Below are 13,194 nucleotides of genomic sequence, written 5' to 3'. Positions count from 1 at the left end.
TTTTAAAAGCCTAGATGTTAACTATGCATTTTCATTTTCATTTTATCATTTGCATTAAGCATTGTTTTTCCCAGCGTGACTCTATCAGAACAGACCCGTGACCCCATTTTGAGTCACGACCCACCAGTTGAGAAGCACTGTTCAAAACAGCCAGCACTTAGCACATGAATAATAATAATAATAATAATAAAAACAACAAATTGAAAATCAGCTCAGATCGGCAATACATGGAATTGGGAATTGGTATAGAAAGCATTGTGCTTGTTCCTAGGTCAAATCTCCAGTAGAATAGTAATAGCCCATGCCAGTCATCATTATTTAAATGTCACGGCTGTCCTTTGAAGATGTATGCAAATCATGGTGGGATATGTTGGAGAAAAGAGCATACCGCAGTCTACAGCTTCACTGTACCATGCAATTATGCTGACAAACTACTCGCAGTAGACTCACCAAATGTTAAGAGGAGATAAATGAAATCAGCCAAGTGAGGGAGGTAAATAAACAATCTGATCCGTAACGTTGAAAATCCATCATAATTTTCTCTAATGACTCTTGCACTTGTGCAACCCCTCGGCCTCTCCTTTCTTTGGCAGGGCTCACCTCGTGAATTGTCTTTTGTTTGATACTCCCCTGGTGAAAAAAAAAAAAAAAAAAAAAATGCTAAGTATGCTTGTAGCCAGACTAATTATCAGTATACTTCAAGTGTGTTAATGATTAGTTAACTTGAAGTGTGCAATTTTGAAACAACTAATTTTGTACTAAGTATATTTTAGGTGTAATTAAATTGTAGTAAAGCATAACTTTAAGTGTATCTAGTGTACTTTTGTGTATTAAATTGGACCAACTTCAAGTATACTTAGTATACATTAAGTATATGCCTGTGTAGGGACTAATTACATGCTTGGTTAGTGATATTAAAGTGTACTTTAGTTGTGTTACAAGTGCATTACAAATTCATTATGACTGTCTTTGAAACACAAGCAATATACCATAAGTGCATATATATATATATTTTTTAAATATCAAAATTTCCTTTTATTAGAATAGGACAGTAGCTAGACAGGGAGTGAGGTGGGAGAGAGAGGAGGGACGGGATCAGGAGAGGTCCATGAACTGGGACTCGAACTCCAGTCACCCGAAGCACATGTTGGCACACTTGCCCACGAGGCTATCATGGTGTGATATATGCGAGTAAAAAGTATAGGCTCATTAATACCTTTGGCTTATTCCAAATACTACAAATTGTATACTTTGTCTTCAATAACAAATGTCCATTATTAGACAAATAAAACTTAGCTATACTTTGTACAAAATACTAGTGTATAATGTATTTTGAAAGTATACTTTCAATGCATTGTTACAATAATCATTTCCAGCACACAGTTAAAATATATCTAAAATATATTTTTAATAAAGTGCAAAAAATACACTTTTAAATATATTTTTTTATATATACTAAAGTACAATTATTTTAAAGTGTGTTAAAAGCTGTATTGTGAAAATAGGCAAAAGCAAGATGCTAATATACTTTTAATATATTTAAAGACAGTACAATTTGTGTAAGTATATTTGCAATGTACTATTGAAAAAAGGAATATATTTCAAATACAATAAAGTATACTTTTTTTTCACTAGGGTCAGCTAAGACTGTAGACGATGTCTTACATTACATTCAGTGTCATGGGGGAGAGTGCCTCTCCAGCCACATCAAACTGACAGTGCGCTGAAACACAAATGATGCAACAAACAGAAATAGTGAGTCACTCTGTAGATCAATTAGAGTGAGCGGTGAGAGGTGGCTGGCTGCTGCATCAGCCCAAGCCGTTTATTAGCTCGCATTTGTCTAGAAAATGTCTAAAAACGAGGACGCTTTTCATTTTGTGCTGAAAGGGAACATCAGGAAAAAAAAAAAAAAAAAAAAAGGTATGTTAAAATCAGAAATGATAGTGGATTATTCCACAATCAAGATCTGCACTAGCATCACATTTTGAAATATGTTTTTATGTTGTTTTGATGCCAATCCAGGAGACATTTGATGTTAACATTGATCTAGTCTCAGCCTCAGATGTCACGCCAATGGTCCGTTGGCTGAACGGCTGATGCATATGGCACACTTTTCTGGAAACACTTCAGGATTTTTAAAGTCATCATCTGATTGGTTGAATTCTACAGGATGTCCGGGATACATGTGTGTCGCGTTCTTTAACGTCCGCCTCATGGAAGAAGAAAGCCGTTGTGTTTACAACTGTGACAATGAGCGCTTGTCAACTAAACACTGCATTTTCAAAAGTATGTGAAATCCATGGCACCATTGTTGCAGTAAACTTGCACAACATTCTTGAATAAATTATTTATAGATGCACGCCGGTCTGTTTTTGCAGGGACATCCAGATTATATATTCACGCCCCTAAACATGGCGCTGAACAAAACGCTGAACATTTCTTGCCATTCTTAGAACCGCTCTGCCCGACGGTGGAAAAGCGTCTACTGTGAGTATATCAATAAATATTACAATCATGCACTTTGCATTCATTACAGTATGCTTCTCTCATTAGACTACATTGCACTAATTATGATTACCTTAAAATTATGCATTGCTTTTACCTGAGAGAATAAATGGCAATCATAAGACTTCCCTCTCGTGAGCCTCATTGTGAACTAGATTTTCTATATGAGACAACTGGCCTGATTTCAGCTTGGTCTTCTGATACCAGGAATTCCCTTCTGGGTAAATTCACATTCACACTTAAGGCCCTGTGATGGGGTTTTATTTAACAGATCAATTGCTTTAGCATATTAACACCACTTACATTCAGTTCATGCAATTTTGTAAAATTCACTGCTAAAGACTTGATTTTAAAGTCAGCATTGCGTGTTATAAAGTCAGAATTCTGACTTTTTTTCTCGCAATTGCGACTTTATATCAGGCAATTCTGACTTTATATCTCAGAATTCTGACTTTATATCGCGCAATTGGGAGATATAAAGTCAGAATTGCATGATATAAAGTCGCAATTGCGTGTTATAAAGTCAGAATTGTGAGATATAAACTATTCTAAGGTAAAAAAAAAAAAAAAAGTCCATCTTTTTTCCCCTTAGAATTGGACTTTATATCTCACAATTCTGAGAAAAGATGTCAGAATTGCGAGATATAAACTCGCAATTATGTGTTATAAAGTCAGAATTGCATGATATAAAGTCAGAATTCTGAGATATAAAGTCAGAATTGCGTGATATAAAGTCGCAATTGCGAGAAAAAAAGTCAGAATTCTGACTTTATAAGACGCAATTGCGACTTTATATCTCGCAATTCTGACTTTATTTCACGCAATTCTGACTTCATATCTCGCAATATCAAGAAAATAAAGTCAGAATTGCGAGATGTAAACTCGCAATTGTGAGATAAAAAGTCGCAATTATCTTTTAAAATGTTTTATTCAGTGGCGGAAACAAGCTTCCATAGATATACGTCACATTATAGGGAGCAAGAAAAATCGCAATTTCAGTTTCATGCTGACTTTAAAGCTGAAGTGTGTCATTTCAGCACTACTAGTGGCACCTAATGGAATTGCAAAAAATAATGACTTTTTCAGAAAATAATGATTAATGAATAATGAATTTCCAGAACACTCAACCCTTTCACTTACCCCTGAAATTTTGCAATAAACTTATATACATCAAATAAAATTCTAAATAAAACTTTCTACTTCTAATTATTGATTAATACATCAAAGGCTTTATATTGAACCTTTTGCTTCAATTATGTAATTCGCAAAGCTGATTTCCAATTACTTGTTTTTAAATAAAATTGTGTTGTGTTGTGATGCGATTCATCATAAAGCTGATTTGGTACATGGCTTTTTTTTTTTTTTTTATCAAACCATGCAACAGTACATTACGCAGCAGACTGAAATTGCGTTTCTCCCATACTCCAATGTGCAATATTAAAACAAGATTTGACACATACTAAGCATAAACTAAACATACGGCATTTATATGCGGTTTAATGTTGATGATCGCTTTATTTTACATAAGCTTACATATGATTTTGCTTGTGTCTGCTTCTTCTTCGCCTGTGTTTTGATCAGGAGATTCAGTACTCTTCAGAAAATGTGTCATAGCGCCCCCTACCGTATAACACTGAAAACACAGAAAGCTGTACATTTCCATCAATTGCGGGGAAGCGTATTCTCACAAATGATGGAAATTTACGTCAATGGCGCTGAAAGAGTTAAGCTTTATTACTTTTCATAGGACCTTGTTAAAAACAGGTAAGACATCAGTCACTTCCCTGATCTGAGAGCTGTCGTACCAGGCTGTCAAAAGCACACAGAACACCCATTGTTGGCTTTTTACGGCTTGTCATGAATATTGAGAGAACGAATTATCATTAGAGCAAAAATGAATGTGTCACAAACATTATGAACCATTTCCAGACCCTTCAAACTCGCTCTTTATCTCCGGCCTGCAGAGACCCTCACAGCCTGTCAGCAATCTTCATTTGGATCCCCCAAGATGCCCTGCACTGGGAATACTTTGACGAATACAGTTTGCATAATTACCCTCCGATTTTTGAATATTCAAGTGCTCAGGGGTCCCTGTTTGTTTCTGGCTCATTAGAATTTAGAGGACAAGCAAAAATAAAATATCTGAGAGCACATACAAGAGCTCGCACTGGCAAAATATGACACGCGGCATCTGCCAAAGAGCCTACCAAACTTGTTCGGGGTTCTGTTCTTGCTGATCTTTGCAGCTTTACGACCTAGGCCGAGTGAAAAAAGAGAGAGAGAGAGAGAGAGCATGCTATACTTGGCAAGCATCACACACATCTTGTGATACCCCTCGTTTGCGTACACAATTAGTTTGAAAGAGACGTATCTGGAGCATTAGGGAGCCTACAAGGTGAATCTGCTTTGCAAATGCTGCACCGAGGGAGAAAAAGCAATGTGTGCCAAACAATTCCACTCTTCTTCCACACGCTGCTCATGTCTCTCATTATATTTCCATTGAGGGCCACGTAAACGCATTCAGATGTTCTGTTTAGTAAAATGCAATCCTCAGCGCAATAACAGGTGAGAAAATTAAAACGGCTGGTTCAGTAAACCCAGTCGTTCCGAAGAAAAATGAAAATGTACAGGGAATGAAGACGTACATTATATTGCATGTAAAATAGAAGGTGGATTAATGCAAAGGTACAACCAAATCTGTGGTAAAAAAAAAAACGGTACAGCAGATCTGAGCATTGAATTGAAAGTTGACCTCTAATATTCTGATTTGTTACTCAAGAAATCTTTACTTATAATTAAGTTAAAAATGGTTGAGTGTAGAAATTGTGGATTGTTGTTCAGAATCTTCCAGGACAGAAAGTTTGAAAAACAGATTTGATTTGAAATTGAAATATTTGATAACATTATGAATGTCTTTACTGTCATTTATCAAAATATAATTTGTATACCATTTCAGAATATATATATATATATATATATATATATATATATATATATTAAATGCAGTAATGAGTGACTAACAGGCTGAAAAATTTATTTTAGTCTGCTAATTTTTTTTTATTATGATTTATATAAACCATAGAAATGGAAAGGAACCATGGTAACACTTTACAATAATGTTTTATTTGTTAACAGTAGTTTACTACATTAGTTAACATGAGCTACCAATAAACAATACTCCTACAGCATTTAAAAATCTCAATGTTAATCTCAACATTTACTAATGCATTGCATATAAACATTTTCATTAACTAACATTAACAAAGGTTAATAAATGCTGTAATATCTAGCTCATTTTTAGTTCATGTATTAAGTGATGCTAACAAATGAGACCTCATTGTAAAATGTTACCGAAGTATGGGAATGGGAAGCCATCCAACTGCATTATTCATTCCTAACATTAATTATATTTTGTATAATATTATTTTGGTAATATTGACTTTGACTGAGTGCACATTACTTGCACACTGTTTTGGGTTCAATACAAGTTCTGTGGACATCATTTGTAGCTCTCAATTACCAATTTTTTTTTTTAGTGTAATGCAATTTACAGCAATGCTCTTAAAATGGATGTCTATGGAGACATAGATGCAGTAATTTATACGATTTTTTAATGAGTTTACATACAACGGAAGTTTATTTTACTATTTTTTTTTTTAAATCAACCCATCCCATACTATCCCCAGGTTTCACAGACAAGGCTTAAAGGGTTAGTTCACCCAAAAATGAAAATTCTGTCAGTAATTACTCACCCTCATGTTGTTCCAACCCCGTAAGACTTTCGTTCATCTTCGGAACACAAATTAAGATATTTTTGATGAAATCTGAGAGCTGGGTCACTCCTCAGCTCCACCTCACTCCGTTATTTTTGTTTGTTTTTGCGCACAAAAAGTATTCTCGTCGCTTTATAAACTTAAGATTGAGCCACTGGAGTCACTTGGACTATATTAACAATGTCTTTAATACATTTTCTGGGCCAGCAAGTTAAGGTGTCCATAAGCCTGCAGGAGGACTGATCCAGCTCTCAGATTTCATCAAAAATATCTTAATTTGTGTTCCGAAGATGAACGAAAGTCTTACGGGGTTGGAACAACATGAGGGTGAGTAATTACTGACAGAATTTTCATTTTTGGGTGAACTAACCCTTTAAGCCTAGTCCCAGACTAAAATGCGTGTTTGAGCTGGTTTAACTGAAAGCAACTTGCTTGGGTTACATACTGTAAGTCCCCCTGTAGTCAAGAATTGTATCCCTTAAAACTCATCTTTGATCACCAAAATGACATATTTAAAAGTTTTTCCTTGAAAAAAAATAATTTTTCATGCCTTAAAATAGCTTGAATGTAACTCTACATCCTTGCCTCATTTAGTATACGCGGATCACTGAATATGCACATTAGCCCCGCCTCCACTCACTCACACCAGCTCAGAGATCCACCCATTGACGATCACACATTGACCTGATTGGTTACAAGGTAGTTTGTGACGTCAGAAACACCAGCGATTTCAAACCACTGTTTTTGGTTCACTGCAGTTTTTAAGGGAGAAAATACTCAGCAATGGTGTTGACTTATGAATTTGCACATGGTTAGTCTTAAAGCACATTAAAAACACCACATAGACATATAAACAACATTAAAAGCTTGATTTTCACCACAGGGGGACTTTAAAATATGTCAGTCCATGGTTTTGTCTCAAGATACACACCAGTTATGTGTTTTTCTGAAGCATGCTAAAATGGTTAAACAACTTAAACAACTTAAATGGTTATTTACCAAAAGGCCTAATCCCGGCTTAATAACCAGGCCTATAGGTTTTATATATATACATATACTTCTCATTATGAATATCACCAAACTATGGTAGCCATCATGTTGGCAGTATAGAAGTTCATATTCTAAAAAACACAACAACAAAAAACAGCACCCAGACTTTAGTCAGAGTGTATGACAGTGTTTCAGAAAGGTTATTCTGCGACACTGTGCTTCTGTTGAGTCAGCATAAGCAACGGTTTGTGACAGGGGGAATACGCCAACCTCCTGATGGCGCGAGTGACTCATCACTTTAGTTTCTTCTTGATTACACCACTGATGTACATGCATCTGTTTAGCTGAATTAGCAGTGCTTCCGTTTTCATGTCAAAAAATGGCATATAATATATAACTCTTTGCAACAAGAAGCCAACCAAACAATGTCTCCAATTCAGAACGGAGTGGATCAGTGATGGTCACGTGTGAAAAAAAAAAACACTCATGCCACTGCTGCACATAAAGACGTTGTTTGGCATGCTGTGTGAGCTATTCACACTCATACTCCCGGGGAAGCACAGCCTCAATCCAGTGGCATTCATCATTATTCCCTGTGCCCCTTCAAAAGATCGACCGTGTAAACGTCACATCCAGACATCTACACCCGTGAAAAGTCCACTTCCTTTTTGAATCCTTTATACAATACACCGAAGCATCACAATTCTGATTCGAATTTGAATAATCAAAAAAGTGCACTTGCATTATGCAATCAAACAAACACAGACTCTAGATTAGCAGTGACACATTTTACTTTGCAATTTAGTAACTTTAGTTAATGCAGTAGGATCTAACAACACTCAAATAGACCTAAATTTAAGATTTACTTATTTGAATTGCATAACATCTCCAACCAGTTTAATTACACAGATTTAACACACACACACAACTTAATGTGCTGCATATTTGTCAGTCAAACATAAATAAATTGGGTAAGAAACAGGTTGGTTTCTTTAATAGTACTAATAAACTGAGAGTGTGTTAAATACATGATAAACAGATTTTTAAATATATCATTATTAAATCCAGTGTTTCCGTCTCATACATTTTAACTAATTATATATTGCTTGTTCCACAGTTAGCCATATTTAACAATGCTCATACTTTTGAACGGAACACGTTTAATTGATTTTAAATGTGATTGCCATTATATGGACGAGCTCAAGTGGGACATTTTTATTTTTATTTTATTATTATTCTCCTTTTGTCGTCCAAAAAAGAAAGAAGGGCATATGGCAGTAGAACAACACCAGGGTGAGTAACGGATTTTTATTTTAGGGTGAACTATTATTTGAACTTACACTGCACTTAAACTGCCATTGAAAAAATTAGAAGAATATATAATTATTTTGGAATTGGATTGTGACTATCAGAATCAAAGTCTAAATGAATCACTAAGTGCCTTAAGATTCCCACCTCTAGTGTCCACTTCATCAACAAGCTATTTGAAGCTTTATGCTGAGCACAAATTTAAAATGATGGCTTCAAATGCCAGCAAAGGCCATTAATACATCCAAGCATGGATGCATGAGCCCAAACTCAGTAAGGGGGAGAAAAGAAAAAAATAGTACTCATTTATTTAAAAGAGTTGCCATAGGGAATGACTTCCATGATTAATGTGGGGGTTGATTACGCAACCAATTGACTATAATTCACACCCAAAGAAACAGAGGCCAGTCGGCTGCCAGAAGGGGTGAGGGTATTAATAATATAAAAATTTTGCACAAAAAAACAGAGAGTACTGTAATACTCTGAGACACAGAGGTGAGTGAGGATCAGGATGGGAGCAGTGAAGAGTCTGGTCGCTCATGGTAATTTGCATCCATCCTTTGACAACATGTCATGACAACATGTCATGTTTATATTTAAACACAGAAACTATAAGTTGCATATAAAAATGGTAAAAAAAAATATATATATATATATATATATATATATATATATATATATATATATATATACTGTTGCATTTTTTTTTTTAAATTAAGCACATTACACCAACAAATAATGATTTATAAATAGAATCATGTCATGAAAACTCTTAGAGTGTTTGGCATGGAATTGATAACTTGTTGCTATGCTTGGTCTTGGCGGAATATATTTGCTACGCTGCTGCTGCAGAGTAAGTGAGGGATTTGCTACTGCCCATAGATACACAACACGCTGCTGTGAGCAAATAAGACAAGTTGCTGCTGTATAAAATAGCATCTATACAGGTGGAGCTGGGGAAAGTGGAGGCTTTCTGAAAGCACACTGCTATAGCAAATACTGACCAAGTATTTGAAGGTTGATCAGCAAGCTTATTGGCTGCTGATACAGCAGGAACCAATCAGCTGTGCCCTGTAGAGAATAATGTGATTGCAAGCAGATTGAGTTATGGACCAATCAGCCTGCCATCTAGAGTTTAATGACAGAACTTTGTTTTAACATTGTTAGGCAACATCACATGAGCAATATTGCTGTTGTTCTGATTTTCAGACCAGCAACACGATTGCGAATGTGATATTGCTTTTATACAACATTAATTAAATATTAAATATTTTACATTTTTAGACATAACTTTTGCTCTTTTGATTTTTGTATTTATTATTACATTATTTATTTATTTATTTATTTTTTGGGGGGGGGGGATTTTGTATTCACAGTACAAAAATGAGGCTCTAAAATTAAGTTTATTTTTCTTTATTCAAAATATAATTATTTATTATAAAACGTATCCCCTTCAAACTAGAATTAAATGACATGTTCTTGACATGTTTCATGAGCTGGCACCTGTCTAGTACCCCCTATAACACACACACACTTTGCTATTGTTATTTTCTGTGATGGACTGAGAAGATACGGCTTTGCAGTCCCGAGGCTCTCACATTTATCATGCAAGCTTCAGGGTATCCACCGAGGAAATACACAGCGGGTCTGGCTGTAAGTCAAATGGACTAAGAATGTCATGGATGAGCATGATTTTCTTTTTTTCTTTTCTTTTTTTCTCTTGGCTTTGAAAAGTATGATCTGATTTATTTACACCTGTCACTGAAATATACAATGTAGGGGTTCTCCAAAGACTGGAGAACAAAAAAGAAAAAAAAAGAAAATACACAGCGTGGGGTTATGAAAAAGCCAACTTAAAACAGTGTTTGCAATCAGTTGATTTAAATGAACTAATTTAATTGTGAAACGTACATATATATATATATATATATATATATATATATATATATATATATATATATATATATATATATATATATATATATATGTACGTTTCACAATTAAATTAGTTCATTCGTATATAGTATATAGTAGTTCGTATATATATATATGCGTGTGTGTGTGTGTGTGTGTGTGTGTGTGTGTGTGTTTGAAAGAAGCCTCTTGTGATCATCAAAGCTGCATTTTTATAAATGACAAATACAGCAAAAACAGTATAAAAAAATATAAAGAACTGTTTTCTATTTTTATAAATTATAATATATAATTTATTCATGTGATAGGAAAGCTGAATTTCCTGCATCATTACTCCTATGTTCAGTGTCACATAAATCATTATAATATGCTGATTTGCTTTAGTGTGGTCATACAATGGGTTACCCATATGAGAAGTGGTAATCTTGAAATAAAAAATAAAAAAACTAATTCACTCTAAAAAAGAATAAGAATACAAGCTTATTCAATTTGATGAAACACTGATTGCATGTGATTGACAAATTACATTGTAAAAAAAAAACAAAAAACTGAAACTACTGACACATCAAATAGCTCCTACTAACCGCAGGCGGTCAAAACAGTTGCAACAGCAGGTGCTAAATGATCTAAAACAATGGCATCAAATATGTTTATAATGTTGTGTCATTATAGAAAAGCTAAACATAATCCCTCTATATTTCTGCATCTCAAAAACAACTCTTTTCGCATTAAGTTAATTAAGATGATCAATATGACGAAGAGCGTATTAAGACTAATAGACTAGGCCCTGACTAATAGACTAAGACTTTAGAATAAATTTATCATTCGACATTGGCTTGAGATTTTGTAAATATCAGGAGACAACTTCTCTTTTACAATGCTCCATTCACAGGAAGTTAATCTATATAGATTAAATGAGCTGTCTTCATGAGATGCATATTTGTGAATAATAGATGGAGTTTTAAAAGACAGCATCACTAAGTGATTTCAAGAGACTGTTAAACTGATACCAAGGCAGGCTACAGTATGTGCAGTTAACACGCGCAGATGCACTACAAAGCTGACAGCTTCTGTTCTTAAACAGCGGCGGAGAGGTTTCCAATGGATCGTTTTTAAATGGAACATGACGACGTTTAGCAGCTGTCTTGATTGTGTCAGTGGTTTAGTTCCGACTGTGCAATTAAATGTTTGAATGGAATACTGCATTAAATGATTAAATAAAAAAGGAAATGAACCTTACACTCTGGTTAATACGCTGAAAGGCATTATATAATATTCATGACCACAGAAAAAAAAAAAAAAAAAAGATTCCAAATGCAATGGATTTAAGGTGCAAATAATTCCTTACAGTCATTATAAATAATGAGAATACTGACAATAACAACAAACATGTCGTAGCAAAAGCATGACCGTACTTGTTATAGCAGGGGTTTTCAACTCTGGTGCTTGAGGTTTGTTGTTGGGCTGTGTCTGAAATCGCCCCCTATTCACTCATTCACTATTCCCTACATGAGTCCACTAATATAGTTCACTTGGAAGTGTGCTTTTGCAGATAGTTTGTGCTGGCTGTTTAATAATTATTTGAAACTTAGCAAACTGGCAGCTCCAGTAGTAATGACATGATTTATCTTGAACTCTGTCATGAAAACTAGCATCTATTAAACTTAATAAAACAATTTCATAATCAATTAAAAAGGAATTTAAATCTGTATATTACGCTGTACCCACATTGGACCAGCGGTTTGGAAAATGGATGGATGATTGATTCAGCTGAGGCGCCATCTTCTGGTCAAACACGGGGATTCATTCGACACTCGACTCTCACAGTGCATTATGGGTATTCTCTAGCTGTTGAGCATACATTGGTTGTACATTCACTATTGCGGTGCACTGTGGGATTGAATGAATGCACTCGATAATGTCCACTATGGTTTCGGACACCACTACAAATGGCTGTCCCATCAAACAGTGCCCTATTTAAGGGTATAGGGACAATTTCAGACACAGCCCTGCTCTAATTCTAGACAAGCTGGACAAGCTTATCAACATCGAAAGTTACAGACAGGTGAGTTTGATGAAGGTCGGAGCCAAACTCTGCTAATATCTGTGAGATCCAACTAACCAATATTACCACGTGCTTAACGTATGTACACATCAATTAACTAAATGAAAATTCAAATCAGTAAACCCAGTGGCATCTGCAAACACATTACAAAAGATAATCATCGAGTTCAAACAGGTGTCCTGGCAGATTAACAACAGGTGTAAAACAATTTAAACCTAACAATTATATATTGTGATGTATTGTGCTGCAATTAAACTGATACATTTTTTAGGGGCCACTTTATCTGTGGAAACACTTATACTGTAGTGATTTGTAAACTAATACTGTATATATATGTGTGTGTGTGTGTGTGTATATACATATATATATATATATATATATATATATATATATATATATATATATATATATATATATATATATATATATATATATATATATATATATATGGCTTGTTTGCAAAATATAGTACATGTAATACAACGTCACACTCTATCTTTAAGTTGGACTTTAGATTTCATTGAGAATAGCAGCCAGCCACTGCTGTTAAACTTCTCACATTGCCCAGATGAAAGTGTCTCCTTTGCGTGTAAATTGTTAATGCGAGGCTGATTATACAACCTTGTATACAACAGA

This window comes from Scardinius erythrophthalmus, assembly GCF_964197995.2.
Source record: "Scardinius erythrophthalmus genome assembly, chromosome: 13".
In the NCBI taxonomy this organism is placed as follows: Eukaryota; Metazoa; Chordata; class Actinopteri; order Cypriniformes; family Leuciscidae; genus Scardinius; species Scardinius erythrophthalmus.
The sequence above is the reverse complement of the archived record's forward strand: the minus strand, read 5'-3'. Positions refer to the sequence as shown.